The sequence below is a fragment of the Zalophus californianus genome, chromosome 8 (genome assembly GCF_009762305.2).
Source record: "Zalophus californianus isolate mZalCal1 chromosome 8, mZalCal1.pri.v2, whole genome shotgun sequence".
Classification (NCBI taxonomy): domain Eukaryota; kingdom Metazoa; phylum Chordata; class Mammalia; order Carnivora; family Otariidae; genus Zalophus; species Zalophus californianus.
The window spans coordinates 117,272,758-117,291,716 of NC_045602.1; the positions used below are offsets into that span (position 1 = coordinate 117,272,758).

General features: G+C 51.2%; 1 protein-coding gene across 2 annotated transcripts in view; it reads left to right on the forward strand.

The window, feature by feature from the left end:
* Positions 1-12,625: 12,625 nt before the first annotated feature.
* The window catches only part of DLGAP4 (DLG associated protein 4), a 192,913-nt gene continuing 186,579 nt past the window's right edge, over positions 12,626-18,959 (forward strand). For both annotated transcript variants that reach the window (XM_027620688.2, XM_027620687.2), the window contains exon 1: positions 12,626-12,750. The gene's annotated coding sequence lies outside the window, so the exon portion shown is untranslated. The remainder of the gene's footprint in view (positions 12,751-18,959) is intronic.

Sequence of the window (18,959 nt, forward strand, 5' to 3'; positions counted from 1 at the left end):
TCCACATGGGGAGAACTGACATCTCTCAAATGGTGAATCTTCTAATCCAAGAACATAGTATATCTCTCCATTTGTTACGGTCTTACTTAATTTTTGCGTGGTTTTGTCATTTTCAGTGTAGAAGACTTGTACATCTTTTATTAGAGTTATTCCTTGGTATTTGATGAGTTTTGGTTAATGTAACTGGTATTATTAAAATATTATTTTTAATTGTTGCTCACATATGGAAATATAGTTAATTTTTGAATATTGACTGTATATAGAGACCTTGCTAAATTCACTTATTAATCCTAATAGTTTGTAGATTCTTTGGGATTTTTCACATGTACAATATATCGTCTGTGAATAATGACATTTTTACTTTTTCTGTTCCCATTTTGCACATTTTCCCCCTGCCTTATTGCACTGGCTAGCCTGTAATGTTGAATAAACAAAGTAATAGTGGACAATTAATTTAAAGGAAAAAGTATTCAATTTTTCACCAATAAGTATGATGTTAGCTGTAGGGTTTTCTAGATGCCCTTTGTAAGATTAATGAAGATGTCTTCTATTCCTAGTTTGCTGAGAGTTTTTATTATGAATGGATGTTGGCTTTGAAATATGTTTTCCACATCTTTTGAGATGATCATTTAAAAAATCTGTTAAAGTGGTGAATTATATTGATAGTTTTTTGAATCAAACCAACTCTGTATTCATGGAATAAATCACATTTGGTCATAATGTACTATGCTTTTTATATATTACTAGATATATAGTATTAATATTACAGCATTTAATATTTTCATTATAGTATTTAGCATTTTTACATTCATGGAGATATTGGCTTACAATTTCCCTTCTTGTAATGTTCTCAGAATTTGGTAACAAGTTTAGGCTGAAATAATAAACCAAGTCAGGAAATATTCCCTCCTTTCCTATTCTCTAGAAGAATTTGTAGGATTGATGTTTTTTTGTTCTATAAACATTTAGAAGGATTCAGCAGGGGAATCATCTGGGCTTAGAGTTTCCTTTATGGGTAGGTTTTAAATTACAAATTAAATTTCTTTAGTACATACAGGACTATTCAAAATGTTTATTTCTTCTTGTATCTGTTTTGATAAGTAATGTTTTTCAAGGAATTTGTCCATTTCAATGGAATTAACCAATTTTTGACATAAAAGTTTTATATTCTCTTACTACCTTTTAAATGTCTGTAGCATCTGTACTGATGTCCTTTCTTCATCCCTAATGTTGATAACTTGTGTTATCTAATTTGTGTTACCTTTCTATTTCTCTTCTTGATCTTTTTCAAAGAACTGACTTTTGGCTTTGTTAATTTTGGGATCCACTTTATTTTTTTAAAGATTTATTTATTTATTTTAGAGAGCACGTGAGTGGAGGGAGGGGCAGAGGGAAAGAGAGAGAGAGAATCCTAAGCAGACTCCCCACTGAACACAGAACCCAACGTGGGGCTTCATCTCAGGACCCCGAGATCATGACCTGAGCAGAAATCAAGAGTCAGATGCTTAACCTACTAAGTTATCCAGGCACCCCTGGGGTCCACTTTAAATTGGAGTTCTCAACTTGAATTTTTTTGATACCTCATCAATACTTAAAATTCATGCCTAAAACCCTTATGAGGGCCAGGCAATGTCCACATCTTCTCAGAGGAGATTTTTCTGTAATCCTATTGGACCCCAGGCTAAAACAGACAATTTTTTTTGCTGCTTGTTTCTGTGAGCCAGGATTTTTTTTTCACCCTTTCTTCAGTGGTATAGCCCTTGTCAGGTCCATCATTTCTGCAGAACGGTCCCTGACTCATTTGGCTCTCTGTCTTACATGGGTCATGGACTAACCTGAACCGTAGTTGTCTGCATGGCACCCACAGCTTCAGTGCAGGTTTGTCTCCTTGGTCTCACATTCCTGCTTTGTTTCTGACCTGAGAGGATTTCTCTACTTTAGGACTTGTCCATTTCCATATATATATATATATATATATATATATATATTTTTAATCTAGCATTTTCAGATGTTTTCTAGGGGGGGAGATCATAGCATTTCTCACGTTAGAGCCTTTGCGTTGGCTGCTCCCTCCACTGGAAGGCTTTCCTCCAGATATCTGCAAGGATGTCATGTCTCTTTCACTCTTTTGCTCATATATTACCTTCTCAGGGAGTACTTTCTAACTGCCCTATTTAAAATAAATAATCTGCACCAACTCTAGAAACCCTCTATTCTTACCCAGATCTTTTTCCTTTTATTTGTAGAGCTTATAACCACCTAATAAATGGTATCATTTACTTTTTTATTGTATTTTTTGTTTATTGACCAGTTCCCTTTGCTAGATGAAAGCCCTAGGAGAGTTAGATCTTTAGCTGTGTTGTTTATTGAAGTCTCCCAAATTCCTAGAACAGTGTCTGGCACATAGCAGTTTTTCAGTAAATATTTCTTGAATTAATAGTATGAATAAAGGAATGCTTCCAGAATTGGGACCCTCTTAGTGGACAGAGGGAAAAACAGGGTCTGGAGAGGGAAAGGAGTTTGTCCAAGGTCACCTAGGGGAGGTGGTGGCAGAACCAGGACAAGAACAGTTACCCTTGGCCTGTGTCCAGCACTCTGTAGCTTTGAAGTACACTCATTGTCTCCTTGGAGCCTTGCCACAGACCCCAGGTATGAGCAGCGCAGGAAAAACAGTCATGTCATAACAGTGTCGGCCACTTTCTCCTTCTGGAAGCACGGTCTTCCACAGCTCTGCCACCAGCACTCTCTCAGTTTTCCTTCTGCTCCTTTGCTCACATCCTTTTAGACTTTTCTGCTCAACTCTTAAAGGCTGCTGATTCTTGAGGTTCTGCTCAGGTGATTGTCTTGTCTCTTGATGTCCTCTCCATGACTGACCTTGTCTACTCCGTGCCTTTAATCATTCTGTCCCCAGCTCCAGCCTTTCCCCTGGTTGCCCATTTTCCTGGACATCTTCTTAGGAACCTCAGTGTGACTGGAAGACTCCTTGAGTGCACAAGAACAGCTTTGGTCTTGAAGGCAGAAAACCTAGCTCCATCACTCACTCAGTGAACCCTTGGATCAGTCATCATCAGTCTCTGAACCTTGAATTTTCTGTCTGAGAAAAATGGTGTTGACCTTACAGAGTTGTTGGAAGGTTCTAGACAGTCTGTGGATTGACACGTCTGAAAACTGTGAAACATGGGGCCCACAGGAGGAGCAGCACCATGTGCCCCATAGATACCTCATGTGACGCAAGTCCCTGGGGTGGGCCCTCCTTTCCTTTACCCTCTTTGCCCAGACCTCACATCTCAAGGGCAGCTCTACCAGTCACCCACACCAGAAACCGGAACCTCATTTTTCCTCTTCCCCTTCCCTTACCGCCATCCAGATCACCAGCAACTCTTGTTCCTGCCTCTTCAACTTCTCTCCCAACTATCCCCTACTCTCCCTTTCCATAGCTCCAGCCTAGCTACAGGGTCCACCGTCTCTCCTCTGGGCAGTGGTAGTGGCCTCATCCCATCTCACACCCTCTTGAAAGCCATCTTCCACACTGGCCACCATTAAAGAGTGTTGAATCACAACTTCCCTGTGTTCTAAACCCTGTGACAGCACTACTCTGAGCTGTCACTCAAGGTCTTTTCTGATCAAATCCCCGTTCTGGCCTCTGCTCTGCTGCTCTTGCCATGTACCTGCACTCAGCTGTTTGCTTTTTTTGAACCCCCTGTGCCTCCTTCATTGTGTTCATACCAGTCCCTCCATGTGGAATTTCCTCCCTTCTTTCCCTGTCTGCTGTGGGGTTCCCACAGTCCCCGAAGTAAGACCTACACTGCAGAGTGGAAAAATGAGAGTCAGGGTGTAATCTATGCACAGGTAGTACACAGGCATTTTGATATGATGGTAATCCCACACTTCTACCAGAAATCTTTGGAAATCACCTCTACTGTCCTAGGCTTAGCCATTGGATGTGAAAGTTGCCTCTAAACCGAAGATTTGGGAGGGCACCTGGGTGGCTCAGTCGTTGAGCATCTGCCTTCGGCTCAGGTCATGGTCCCGGGGTCCTGGGATCAAGCCCCGTATCGGGCTCCCTGCTCCACGGGAAGCCTGCTTCTCCCTCTCCCACTCCCCCTGCTTGTGTCCCCTCTCTCGTTGTGTTGCTCTCTGTCAAATAAATAAATAAATAATCTAAAAAAATAAAAAATAAAAAAACAAACCCAAGATTTGGACTAGTGCTGTCAGCCAGATGGGCTGCTTGGGTAGGGCTAAACAGAGGACACAAGTGTTTAGGGTTGACCAGATGTCCACTGGGTGAGGCATGTCTGTGAGATACTTTGAGCAGAATTCACTAGATATTAAGGTATCAGAAACCCTGGTAGTATCAGCCACAGAGCTGGTTCAAGAAGGCTGAAGCCAGAAAAGGGGCTGAGACCCATCTGTCCACATCCTTCTGTTTTCTCCCCTTCCACTTGAGGGTCCTTGGGCTCCCAGCCATCACTCCCTCCCATATCCCAGAGCAGTGCTCTATGCAGGTCTCTAGGGGAAATTCTAGCAAGTTACCTTCTGTGTCTGGGACTTTATCCTGGTTCCACCACTCGCTCCTTGGATAACTGAATTTACTTCTTTTGACCTCAGTTTCCTCTCTGCAAAATGGGGTCTTAAATCCTACAAGCCGCGGTATTTGGAGGATTAACTGAAATGGCCCCTCTGAAGCCTTTGGTGTATGCCAAGGAAATAAATGGGCCAGAGGTCACTTTTTTTGTGTCTTTCTGCCTCTCCTGCTCCTCCCATGCTCTATTTCAAGGGAAAAGACTTTGTCCTGTTCACATCTGAGACACTCTTCCAGCCCCATGCCTGGCCTGGGGCCTAACATACAACAGGTATCCATAAGTGTTTTCTAAATTGATCAATAAGGGAGGATGACTTGGGGGGATGGGCAGTACCCTCGACACTTGGACAGGGAGTAAGGGCAGTACCAAATGCACGTCTCCCTAATGTCACACAGACCTTAGCTTTTGAGCCCTACAGCCCCAGGTTCAAATCCTGACTCAGCTCTTACTCGCTCTAAGATCTAGGGCACTTAAAGTCATGTCTCCAAGCCTCAGTGGAATAGGGGCAGGCCTGACACACAGTAGGTACTCAGGAAATGGGACCCAACCTATCTTCTTCCCTTCCTCCCTCCCTCCCTTCCTTTCTTCCATGTGAGAGATGTCTCCAAGGAAACGGGAGGAATTATTTTAAGAAAAGAGCTGAGGGCTTGGGTGGGAGCAGATGGTGGCTCGGGCATCTGGGAGGCAGAGGCAGGCGGCTCTGGCCCTTCAAGGAGACAATGGAACCCGAGCACCTCCCCTGGAAAGGACCAGGGCGGGGCCTAGAGGCAAATCCATATTGAGGGGCAAAGAAAAATCACTTCGGGTATTACAGAGTGAGAACAGAGGACTGGACCTGACTGTGCTCTTAACTCACTTCATGACCCTAGAAAAGTTCCTCCTCTCCAGTCTGTTGGCCTGTGGGTGAGTAGGAGGCCCTACTGCAAGGGGCAGAGCAGGAAAACAGTAGGAGTAGGGGGAGGGGACTGAGTTCCAGGCTTAGGACAGTGTGAGTGAAGGTGCCAGGGTGCCTCTAATCCTGGCAGAAATTCATCTATTCATTCATTCATTCTGTTCATATCCCCTGAGCATCTTCCACTGCCAGGCAATGAGCATACCTTGTTTCAAGTCCTCCTCAAAACATCCCTGTTGGGATCTTTTTGCCCCATTATACAGCTGAGAGAACAGAAGCTGTGGGAGGCAAAATGAGTTGTCCTGGTTCACAAAGGAAGTCAAAGGCTCTTTCCTAGTCTTGTCTTCATTTTCCATAGCTATCCATCACCTTCAACTGGAAATCGTGGCTCCTGAGAGGACTTTAAAGTCATGATGATCCAGCCCCAACTGACCGTTCTGGCTTCACCTTTGAACTCTTGAGGCTTTAGCACAGAGTGGTTTGTGCGGGCCTGGTCTGGCCTTCAGACCTTGGTGCCCTGTCCTCTCACGCTGGGATGTCCACCCTGTCCTCCTCTTGCTCATCAGGCTCAGGTATTACCTCTCCCCAGAAGCCTTCCCATATGTCCTTGACACTCAGTCAGGGCCCCTCTGGGAATGATGGGACAGCAAGCCTCTCCCTGCAGCTCTGCATCCTAAGTGCCCAGCACGGGGCTTGGTGCAAGTGGGTATCAGTGAACACTGAATGAATGAACAAGTAAATGAATGAGATAAGGAACACCCTGGGGTTTCCACTACCAGCTTCACTCATTTTATTCTCCAAACATTTCCCAGGCACCTCCTCCATGCCAGGCCTGATGCCAGCCCCAGGGATGACAATAACTCAGGCTCTCAACTCACTGTGTGGTTTACGGAAGGCTTCCATCATAGAAGTCGCAACCACTTTGCAAAGTAGGTGTTCATTCTTGTGTCCATTTCCCAGATATGGAAACTGAGGCCCAGTGAGGTTGGGTGACTTGTCCAGTCACAGCCAGTATATGACAGAGCCAAGATTTGAACCCAGGCCTGCTCACTCTGGAGCCCACACTCCTTCCACGCTGTGAAAGCAAAGCAAAACAAAGCAAGGGAATACACGGACACTCAAAAAATTTGGAAAACACAGGAAGGAAGGAAGAGGGGAAGTCCTACATGGCTCCCCCTCCCCCAACCTTGGGATATCTCATTAAGGGTCTGGGACTCTCCTACTCATTTTGGCTGAGTCTTCAGGTACAAGGAAGTGAGTGATCTGGCCAAGATCACACAGATGCAAGCGCCATAGTCAGGATTTGAACCCAGACTGTTGGACGCCAGAATTTGAGGTGAATTCAATGTGGCCCCAGGCCTCAAGGAGCTATTTATGGTATTACAGGAGAGATGGAAACAAATAGGTGTTGGCTTACTTTAGCTTCCTCCAGAAGCGGACTCTGAGACAGTGACCTGAGCACAGGGAGTTCATTTGGGAGGGGATCCCAGTAAGGAGGAGGTAGAGCATGTGGAGAGTGAGACAGGGCAGGAGAGAATGTCAGTAAAATTAGTGAGGGCTACCAGAACTCCATCCTGTCAGGGGCTTTCTGAGAACCAGTGGAGAGGACACCTCAGCACAGTCTCCCTGAAGGAGGCTGGGCGTTTACCCCTTGGTTCCCAACCCCCATGCTTGAAGGCTCCTGGGGGCATCAGCTCCCCCGCATTTCCAAGTTGTCCTGTGCTTGGGCAGACCAAGCTCTTGTGACTTCAGAAAACGCTGTCAGGCAGAAAAATGGGGAGACCAGTGTCTGGGAGCTGTCCACCACGGCTGCAGCCAGAGTCCCAGGAAAGACATCAACAGCAGCTTCTGTGAGCTGTTTGAGACATCGTGTGTCTCGGTCATCATAGAGCATTTGAGGAGTCTAGAGCTAACAATACCGTATTGTATATTTGCAATTGGCAAAGAGACTACAAGAAAAAAAGGTAACTGTGGGGTGATGGATATGTTAATAAACTTGATTGTGGTGATCATTCCACAATGTATACATATATCAAAACATCAGGTTGTACACCTTAAATATATGCAATTTTTATTTGTCAATTATACCTCAGTAAAGCTGACGGAAAAAGAAATAAATAAATGCTTGGTAATACTAAAAGGAATTAAATTAGGTGTTTGGAAGTGACAAACTGGGAGTGGGGTGCAGGAGTCAGGGAAGGTTTCCCCAGAGTAAGCGACACTGAGTTGAATTTTGAAAGGTGAGTATGCTCTGGGGGCAGAGGCATTCCAGGTAGAAGGACCTGCCCAGGGAGAGACAAGAAACAGCTCGTCCTCGTCCTCGGGAGAGACTGCAGAGCCTGCACCTGAGTCCTGGGATTTGACCACGACTGAATTAGGAAAGAGTGCGAAGACCAAACGGTGAAGTGTTGTGAAGACCAGGCTAAAGGGTTCACACTTTCTCCCCAAGGGAGCCAATGCAGGGTTCTGAGCAAAGGGGTGACACAGATCCTTGTTATAGAAAGATCTCTGTGTGGTTGGTGTGGAGGGTGGTTTGGGAGGGGGTAGACTGGAGGAGGAGCCATGGGAGGAGGCTGGTGTAGTGGTTGTCAGGAGATGCAGAGGCTGAGCTGGGCAGGACAGAGCACCGGGGAGGACGCATTAGACCCAAAGGCTGTTTAGAAGCAAGTTCGGGATGTAGGGTGGGTTGAGGAGGAGGCCAACACTTGGCTGTGGGGGCTCTTGGAAGCTCGCCCCTCTCCCTTTCCCCAAGGGGCCTGCCCAGCCTGTCCAGAGCCTGACTAACCTGGAGAATAGCGCCGGGGCCAGGCATCCCCACATCTGGTCCTGATGGATCTGGACATTATCTCCTTTGGTCATAAGCCAAGTCTCATCATTAGCTCGATGTGGTCACTATCTGGATCTAGTCGTTACCAGAGCTGGTCCTTACCCAGGGCGCGAGTTGCCTGCTGCCAAATGGACTCTACTTGGTTTGAGTCATTCTGTTCTCTTCCAGGGTCCTTCCTGAAGCCCCAGCTCTCTGCCTGAGGGCATTAATATTCTGAATTTTGAATTCTATTTCCCCAGTTTGTTTTAGTTTTATTACATGTACAAATGCTTAAACGAGGCATTTTTACTTACTTATAAATTTTATTTTAAAATAAAAATAGTACATAATCTTTTTTTTGACTAAATGCTATATTGATGAGGATTCACTTATGTTGTTGAGTATAGTTGTGATTCATTCATTTTGAGGCTGTGTATGACTATACCACAATTCATTTATTTATTTGTTCATTCTCTCGTCAACTGATGATTGGATTGCTGTCAGGATTTCTGCTGCTATGGATATTCTTGTGCATCTCTCCTAATGCTCTGCCAAATGTGGTCTGAGGATCAGCAGCCTGGAAACATGTTAGAAATGCAGAATCTCAGGCTCTGCCCAACATTCACTGAAGGAGAATCTGTCTTTTTACAAGATCCCTGGATGATTTCCATGCACATTAAAGTTTGAGAAGCACTGGCTGAGCATGCATGTGCATGGGCGTCTCTGGGTGCCCATGTCCAGGAGTGGATTTGCTGGGTCTCAGTGGTATATCGGCACACCCCCACCTCCCCTCAGCCGATAGAAAAGCTACATTGATCTACATCTTCAATGACACTTAGTATTGTCAGACTGTCTTGTTTTTGCCAGTCGAATGGGTATGAAGTAGCATCTCATCGTAGTCTTGATTTACATTTCCCTGATTACTAATGAGATCAGGCACCTCCTCGTGTGTTTACTGGCCATATGTTCCCCTTCTGTGAGACACCCTGTTGGTGTCTTTTGCTAGTTTTTCTTTTGGACTCACTCAACTGAGCCCCTGCTTTTATACTTGCTGTTCTCTCAGCCTGAACTAACTTCTCCCTTCACGGCCTAGTGTCAGTTCTTCCAGGAAGCCCTCCCTGACTGCTGCATGGGCTGTGAGATTCTTCAGCCTCATAGGCAGGAAAACTTGGTGCCCTGGTCCCTTCATTTTATCTCCTTGAGTCTCTTCCTCATTGAAGGGACTGCAAACCAGAATGGCTTGGCCCCTACAGAGTTAGTTCTTTTTTCAATTTAGTTGCCATGATTTAAATTCAGGAGATTTTGCATTAAAAAAAAATATGAGCTGCTGATTTCTCTTAAAAAAAAGAGAGAGTTAGAGAAGACGTGGCCTTACTGGGCCTCCTTTCCCACATGGCAACAATTAGCTGGCACTGGGGTGGCCTCTACCTACCAGTCCCCATGACTTCATGCTCACACCCTGCTTACATTACCTGTCCAGGCCTTGTGGGCTTTTAATTTTGTGACCTTGCCTAAGCATACCAGTGTTTACTCTTCTAAATCTCTCCCGTCCTTCCCTGCCTCCTCATAACTCTGTTCCTGTCCCCATTCAAGCCTTTACACCTCTCTCCTAGACTGTTACACACGCCTCCCCTGACCTTCCTTCTCTAGTGTCGCCACTTCTGGTCCACTCACCATGTTACAACCCCACTCAAGAACCAGCAATGGCTCCCAGTCACTTTCCCAGGCACCACCTGACTTTCTTTAAAAAAACAGTAATATGTTATGAATGTTTCATGTTCACAAAAAAGTCTAGAGAACAGTATAACAAATACCCAGGTACCCACCACCCAGTAAATCATTTCAAGGGGCACCTGGGTGGCACAGTTGGTTAAGCGTTGAATTCTTGGTTTTGGCTCAGGGTGTGATCTCAGAGGTCTGAGCTCAAGCCCTGCCCGGGGCTCCACACTCAGCATGGAGTCTGCTTAAGTCTCTCTTCCTCTTCCTCTGCCCCTCCCCCCTGCACACGAGTGTGTGCGCTCTCTCACAAATAAAAAAAATATTTTTTTTTAAAGAAAGAAACCATTTCAAGTGTATTTGAAGTCTCCTTACGTTCCCTTCCCTCTTTCCTTCAGGGTCACTACTATTTTGAATTTGCTATTTATCCCATTCCCGTATGTGTTTTTACACTTGTATTACAAATGTATGTGTCACTAAACAATATATAGTGTTGTGTTGCATGTTTTCAAATTTTATATATCTGCCATCAAACTGTTTTCCATCTGCAACTTGCTTTTTTCATCCAACAATATATTTTTTATTTTTTAAAAAAGATTTTATCTTTTTATTTGAGAGAGAAAGCACACATGTACGAGCGGGGTGGGGGGCGGGGTAGAGGGAAAGGGCGAGAGAGAATCCCAAGTAGACTCCATGCTGAGTGTGGAGCCTGAAGCAGGGCTTGATCTCACAACCCGAGATCATGACCTGAGCCCAAGTCAAGAGTCAGAGACTCAACCAACTGAGCCACCCAAGTGCCCCTTATATTTTAAAAAATTGTTTTGAAGTATAAAATTCATACAAAGAGTACGTACCTAAATCATAAGTGTACAACTCTTACTTTTCACAAACTGAATCAACAGTTTTTGAGATTTATCTTCATAGATGTGCGTGGTTTACATTCACCTGTTTTGAAGATCGTGGCATGGAGAATTTTCTACTGTCTGAATTCATCATGATCTATCCAGTCTCCCGATGATGGACAGTCAGGGAGTGTCCAGCTTGCCACTATTACAAATGATACCACTTGAACATCCTTGTACAAGTCCCCTGAGACCCCTGTGTGAGGTATTCTCGAGGGCAAAGCCCGCTCATCTTTGACCTGACCACGTAGTGCCAGGTCACTGCCCGGCTCCTGGCTCTCACTGGCTCCCAGCTGAGACAATAACGTCCTCCCAAGTGTTCCAGGCAGTTCTCCTCCCTACTAACATCCTGCCCAAACCTACAGTCACCTCTTTGCCAGCCACATACTGTCTTCCCCCCACCCCCCCAGAGCTCTAACCCCACTTCTCCTTCCAGGCCCTGCTGAAGCCACCCCTCCTCCAGGGAGCTCTCTTGGGCAGAACTCGTTCTCATGGTGTCATCTCCTCTGAGTGACCTCCTGTCACCACGGTTGTCAAGGCCCTTGAAAACAGAAACAAACCTATACCAGACACTGGGAATAGTGAAGGGAGGCATGGATGGACTGGTAGGGAGTGTGAGCAGCTGGCGCATACAGCTGATTGCTCTGGGCTTTGACGGATGAATAGGAATTTGTTGGGTGGAGACGGTGGGAAGGCATTGCCGGCGCAGGGAAAGGCAAAGAAGCGCTGGAACAGAGGTTTCTGGGATGGAGATGTGGGCAGGGTGGGCAGGTGGTGGATGAGACTGGAAAAATGGGCTACGCTCGGCTTCGAACACCACCCTTTAACACTCTTCTGACTCTATTTGCTTTCAACTAGCATTCTTGGGAGATGTGGGAACCAGGGAGGGTGAGCACATTGATTGGACACCTACTGAATGTCAGGCCCTGTCAAGAGGCTTACATCTTTTATCTCTTAGGTTCCTCAACCCAAGTTGTGGATACTATACTAGTGTTCTCCCCATTTTACAGGTGGAGGAACTGGGGCTCAGAAGGGGCAATCTCTTATCTATGATCACAGAGCCCCAGAAGTAGGATGAGTACACAGTCCAGGTCCATCAAGGGATTGTTTTAACCCCTATGCTGCCATAGGCGAGAAGGCACCTGCAGGAAATGGGTCACCAGGACGGGGCACACGTTCCCAGGCGCAGGAGCCCCAAGTTCGAATCCCAGGAGCCTCCTGACTTCCACGGTGTGGACCTGGGCCGTTCTCGTCCAGTGTGGGCTTCAGTTTCCCTCTTCCATCTGGCCGGAGCTCGTCAACACAGGTTCCTGCTGTCCAGCTCTGTAGCCTGGGGTTCCAGGTTCCCGCGCTACCGCAGCCCACGCTGTGTGACCTTGTGCCAGTAGCCTGCACTCTCTGGGCGGCCGGCCGCGGATCTCTAAGCGCCCTTCCGCCTCGCGACCCAGCGTCGCTGGCCACGGAGACCCTCCCCCTCCCCTCCAGGTTGCGGGGGCGTGGGTGGGGGTGGGCGCTGGCAACGGCGCGCCCCCCCATCCCCCCACCCCTCAGCCCCGGGCCGGTGGCCGGATCCGCGCCTGGTTTTGGGCGCAGCCGCGCGGCCCCCTCCCCCGCGCGCATCTCCCCGCCCCCCGCCCCCTCCCCGCCGCTCTCGGGGAGCCGGGGCCGCGCGGCTCCTCCTCCCGCAGCCGCATCTGGGGCGCCGCGCCGGCCAGAGGAGAGGCATGGGGCGCCCGCGGGCCGGGGCCGGGGCCGGGGCCTAGGCAGCGGACCTGCAAGCGGACCCGAGCAGCGGCGGCGGCGCAGCGCAGCGGCCGAGCGGGCCGGAGGCGGCCGAGGCGCCGGGCGCAGGTGAGGGCGCGGGGGTGGTGCGCGGTGGCCCGACCCTCTTTCCGGGGTCGGTGCGCCCCGTCCCTTGGCGAGACCCCCAATCCGAGTCTCCTCCCGGACAGACCTCCCTAAACCGAGGGGCGGCACTGGCGCAGAAAAGCCCCCTCCCCCTGCCAGTTCTGTCTTCTGAGCCCCCAATCCGAGGGGGCGGCTCTGCGGCTGGCAAGCCCCCTTCTCTGGGTGCGATCCCCCAGTCTAGGTCTTCCTGGACCCCCTAAACCGGGGGAGGGCGGCATGCCTGGGGCCCGGAACCCCCTATCCAGGGTCGGACCCCCATTCCACCTCTTTATCCCGTGGACTCTCCCATGCCAAGGGGCTGCCAAAGCTAGGGAGCCCCTCCTCGGCCCCCACCCTCAATCTGCAGGGCGGCCAGGGGGTCAGGCAGACCCCTCCCCTGCCCACCAACCTTGGAGCTAAGGAGAGGGAGGGCTTTGCCAGCCGGCCGGGGCATTCCTCCATTCAGCCCAGCTGCCTCCATCCCGCCTCAGTAGCCCCGGGAGCCTGCCCAGCCAGCTCCCCCCTTCCCGAGCTCTTTTCCCGGACCTGGCATCTGGGGAGGGGGCGGGGGCAACCCCAACCCCCAGCGCTGCATGGCGCCCCCTCCCTGTTTGCTACCCGGGAGGGGCCGGGCTGACCCGGGCACCTGGGCTGGGGGGGCGCTCACATGGCCATGGGAGGCCCCCACGTGCGGCGCCCCGCGGTGAAAGGGGTTCGCGTTCAGAGCCCGTGGCAGGTGGACCTGCTGGCCAGAGAGGCCAGCTGGGTCCAGATGTGCAGGGCCTGCTGGGAGGGGACATGTGCTACCTGGACATGTGATGATGGCCCCTGGTCTCTTTAGACAGAACCTACCGGCTTCGATCCCCCTCCATCCTTCCATTCCTCTATGCTTTCGTCCCTCTCCCTTCTCGCCTTCTTCCTCAGAGCTGCCTGTGTTGCAGAGGGACCAGCGGCCAGAGACTGTTGATGCTGTGGGGAGAAAACGAAATGGGGAAATGGGTTATGGGTTGGCAAAGGCCAGTTATGGCAGTCGGGGGTGAGGGGTGAGGGGATGGATGGGGTGCTCTGAGGCTGGAAGCCTCAAGCTTGGAGGGCCCTGCTAGTGGGGGGGGGAGCGTTCCTGCACCCACACCTGCCTGCAAGTGGAAATGACAGAGGGGGAGGGGGCTGCAGTCCCCAGCCCCGGGAGGCTGGACTGGTCTGCCTCTACCCCCCTTGCACCTCCACTCTCAGCCTAGCTCCCTGGGGTCCTGGCTGTCTCTGCCTTTGGGCCTTCACTTGTGGGAGGGGGCTGTGTTTTCTTCCAGGCTCAAGGTGGTGGAACGAGGTTGTACAGGATCATCTCAGAGAGTGACTGTTGGAGGAGCCCAGTTTCTGTCCCACAGAGGGAACTGTGGGCCGTCTGGTCCCAGGGTGGCCTGAGAGGCCTGAGCCAGGCTCCCAGTGGCAGCAGGGCTGGGTGGGGCCACAGCGCTGGGTGACCGATTGGTGGCTGGAGCGTTTGGAGCCACTGCCAGGCCCCGGAGCCGAGCCGAGGCGAGCCGGCTGTCGGAGGCCAGTCAGCGGCAGATGCAGAGTGTGTTCCCAGCAGCTCCTGGAGCCACTGGCTGTGCACGTGGGGGCGGGCTTGTGTGCGTGTGCCTGTGCTGTGGGAGGGGTGCACACCAGGACTCCTGGGTCTTCCTGGAGCCCAGAGACAATGGCTCAACTTCTGTGAGTGTGCCTGTGTGAGATGTCCATGGCACCCTTCCTTCGTTCTTTCATCAGAGCCTGGACTAGGCCTGTGCTGGGCGCTAGGGACACAGGATAATCTGGTGTGGTCCCCACCCTCAGGGAGCCCCTTTTCTGTCCGGGGCGGGGGGGGGGGGATGGGGGGAAGCATTCTGTCCCAGGTGCTGGGGGTGGAGTGCAAGGCCCAGACTGCAGAGAAAGTGCGGGGTAGAGCAGGCCTAATGGCTGAGTTTTGTGGGACCCAGGGCAGCATTCAGCTGGTCCCAGCCTTGAGATGGAGCCGCAGGTCTGAGGGCTGTGCCCTGGATGCAAGGCTGCTTGGCCGCTGAGTTGGTGTTTTTGAAAGGAGGCTGAACAGCACTTGGGAACTAAGGATAGATCTTGTACTTTGGAGCTTTTGTAAGACTCAGTGACGAATTGGATGTACCAGGGGCACCCACCAGCATCTCGTTATGTTCTTGTGCAGTTTATGGGTCACTGGCTTCTTAAATGCCTGTGTTTCTACAGGATGGGGAGCCTTGGAGGAATTGTCCTGGGCACTCTGTGGGACAGAGTCTCTGTGCTCCCATATGTCTGTGGTTAATTGATAGATTCACTCATTCCAAACAGCATTAAAAAGTAGCATTATCTGACTATAGTGTATTTAAACTTTTTGACTTAAACATTTTGAAATGTGCGTTAATAAAATCTTGAATGCACACCGCGGGTACTTAGTAAATGTCCACTGCTCCCAGGATGAAGCCTAGGCTCCTCCCCACGCTAGCCCCACTCCTCCCTCTTTGGCTCTGGTCTGCTTTCAGTTCCTGGATCAGGCCATGTTGCCTCCAGCCTCAGGGTCTTTGCATCCCCCCCCCCCCCCCCGCATTTGCCTACTTAATTACTACTCATCATCCAGATCTCAACTTAGGCATTACTTCCAGAAGAAAGCCTTCCCTGACACCCAGGCCAGATTGTCTCCCTGTCACCACCTTCCCAGCCCCTATAGGCTTTTGCCTTCCTTATCCTGGTCACTGTTCCTTATTATCAGATGCCTCTGCATCCAGCTGTTGTGGAGAGGAGCAGGGTGACGCCTGCCTTTTCATGCCGTCCCACTGGTGCTAAGAACAGGTCTTGGCTCATGCCTGGCCCTCAGTCCATTTCACTGGCTGAATGAATGGACGGACGAGCACTGTTTGAGCCATCCTAAGTTGAGGGCTGGGCAGTAGGACGTGGTGAAAGCCTTGGCCAGGTCCAGTCGTCAACACGACTGTCCATATGGGCTCCTGCCTCCAGCTGGGCCTGCAAACTCAACAGCGTTTGACCAGGCTCTGTGGGGTTATAGGTCCATGGCCTCTAAAACTCCAGTGTGTCTGTGGGACCCCAGAGGCTCTACAGAAGAGTGAGGAGCCATGCTTGGGCAGGAGCCTGTGTCTTTGGGGGTGTCTGGGCTGGCGTTTTATTTCTGCCAGTTCATTACCCACATCATCACCTGCTCACTTTCCGTTCAGTAGGTCACCAGCTTGTCCACTAGCTTGTCCACCATTTCCTAATGCTCCATTCTGTCTTCGGGCCCCCAGGGCTTCCTGAGACCTGCTCGGTGCCCCCCAGGCGTGGAGACGGAGTCAAACCCACGGGGCCCTGCTCTGTGAACTGTAGTCATCCCGCCAGGCCCCTTTGGTGGTGGAAGCTGGTGCTTTCCAGTGCTGGGAAGGGGCATGAGTTTGGGCCCAGGGAAGTGCTTCCTGAAGGATGTGCACTAGATCTGGAGTGGATTCCGGAGGATTCAAAGGATTTGGGTAGATGGAGAATGGCGGGAAGGACTACATTAAGGAGGCTGGGAGGCAGCCACAAGCTGGGCAGGCCTGGGGATGGGGGTGGCCACCGGAGGCTGGTCGTGGAGGTGGGTGGTGTGCTGGCATGGTGTGCCGGCATGGTGAATATGCTGTGTGCCCTTGGATGCAGCGTGTCCCCTCTCAGGGCTCCCCTGATAGGGTGCAAGCTTGGACCTTGTGATCTCAGAGAACTTGGACCCTCCCAGTGTGGCGTCTGTGATCCTGACAGCCCCGGAAGGGACTCTCAAGGCCCCTACCTCTTCTTTGGGCGTGTGGGGATCCAGGCTGGGGCTTGGTTCACTCTAGTGGCTTTGGAGGGCAGTGCATGTTAGCACCTGGGACCGGGGCCAGCAGGGGTCTGATGAAGCTCAGCAGTTTCTTCTAACAGTCGGCCCTGTCAGTTAAGGGAGTGCAGGGGCTGGCTCTGTTGGTAGGGTCTCCCCATCATGCAAACTCTCACTGCACCCTTTTTGGGAAAGGCAGTCCCTGATGAGAGGCTTCCTGTGTGTTGGACCAAAGACAAGCCCGCCTTTGACTTCATCAGATTCTTGGGGGGGGAGCCCTTTTAAGACTCATGTGACCTGACTTTTGTTGTGGCCCATGGTGGGGTGAGGGGTGTGTTCTCTCCCGACACCCCGACACCCCATCCACAGTGTCTGCTGGTGGCTGCCCCCAGCCAGGACGGAGGCCTTCAGGGCACGTACAGCGCTCGGTTTGCAGAAGACCTTGAATCTCCGCATCTTCCCACCACCCCCAGGGGTAGGAATGAAAAGGGATATTGTCTCCATTTGACTGATGAGGAAACTGAGACTCAAGGAGGTTGGGTGGCTTCCCAAGGTCACTCAGAGGGTGGCAGGAGGTGAGCCCACAGCCCGGGAGCCCTGGGGGTGCCAGCACACAGGAGCCTGTTGCTAACTGATGGCACATCATTTCCTGAGCCGAGGAGTGGGGCTCTGGATCCCTCTGTGCTGGGTTTCGCAACGCCGCCTCCTCCCCGCCAAGCTGTCTGACGTGGCCTTTTCAAAAACCCAAAATGAATGGAAGCAAATTTTGTTTGGAGAATTTTGCTACACCCTTCACCAGGGCTGGTTGCAAAACCAGGCTTGGGGATCCCTGCCGCTGTTGGTGATGATCCCAACAGTGGCAACGGTGTCAGTGGCTAACACCCACTTGCTGAACAAAGCACTGGTGACCAACTCCCAGGAGCCACACGCGGTGCCGGGCCCTCTGTTTAGTGAGCACCAGCTCTAAGCACCTTAAAATCGGCCTCTCCTTTAGTCCAATGACACCCTATCATTATCCCCATTTTACAGATGAGAAGACAGGCACAGAGAGCTGGAATCTCCCCAGGCCCCAGAGCTGGCCAAGTGGCCGTGCCAGGATTTGATTCCAAGCGGCTGAGAGTATAGAATCTGGTCCCCGCCCACATTCTGGAGATGTGTTCACCAGCAGTGATGGGGGAGGGGGATGTAGCAGTGGGCATTGGGCCACGGGAATTGAACGTGGTGGACCCGGACCCTGGCTTGTGGGAACCTGGCCGCTCCCTGGAGGCAGAGCTTGGCTGGAGCTGAGAGCAGGCTCAGGAGCAACCCTGGATGTCATTGGTCTCTCCTGGGCCCCACCAGGGGCTTACCGGGTCTCATGGCTGTTAACAAGAGGAGCGCCAGGGCCCTTCCCCGTGAATTTGCTCTTCACTGACTCACAGTTCTGGGAGGTGGCCCCTCTGTCAGGCTCCAGGGGCGAGGGGAGGTGGCACAGATGCTGAGGGGGGGACCAGGGATGCAGCACGATAGAGGGAGAATGGGATGCTGGCGTCCTAGGACCCCTCGAAGGGGCAGACCCCTCACATCCAGCAGCCCCCGGGGCCTGGCATGGGGATGCAGATGCCTTGGAGAAGGGCAGCAAGGCAAACATGGCATTTGCCTTCCTTCCTCCGGCGTGAGAAGGCCTGAGCAGGTGATCCATCTCCTGGAGTTTGCTTCAGAAATGGCTAAAGCCACATTTGTTACACGAGGGGGTCATCTTTAGAAAGCACACGATGTGGGCAGGTTCTGTCTTTGATAATGCAGAAATGGGGCAGGCATCCTGGCATATAAATGGAGTATAAGACCACTTATTGAGCACCTGCTGTGTACCTTCACACTGCACTGGGCCCCACCACAGGGGCTCAGAACCACACCCTGATGAAGTGTTTGTGATTGCACAGGAGGGAGTCTCTGTGCCCCCAGATACAGGGCTGGGGAGTGGAAACTAGGCCTCTGGGTTTGCATATTTTTCTTTCTGCAGTGACAGATGAGCCTGCGGTGACAGGGGTGGGTCCAGGAGGCTTTTGCTTTGCAGCTACCAGGAGGCGGGGGTTTGGAATGACTGGTGAGCTGGTTTGCTGCTGTGTGTCCCCTGTGGGGTCCCAGCACCTCTCTTGGCCTCGTGGTCTCCATTTGTTGGAGGGCTGGGGGTTAGGTCTCCACGGCTCACCTAGCTCGGCTCTCTGTGGCTCCAGGAGTGAACCGAGCCGAGATTCCCTCTGGAAGGTGTCAGGGAGCCCCCACTGTCCTTACCCCTGACCCTCTGCCTGGCTTCCCACCTCTCCCTGTCCCCCAGGCCCAAGCCAGAGGGAGGGAGCCTTTCCTT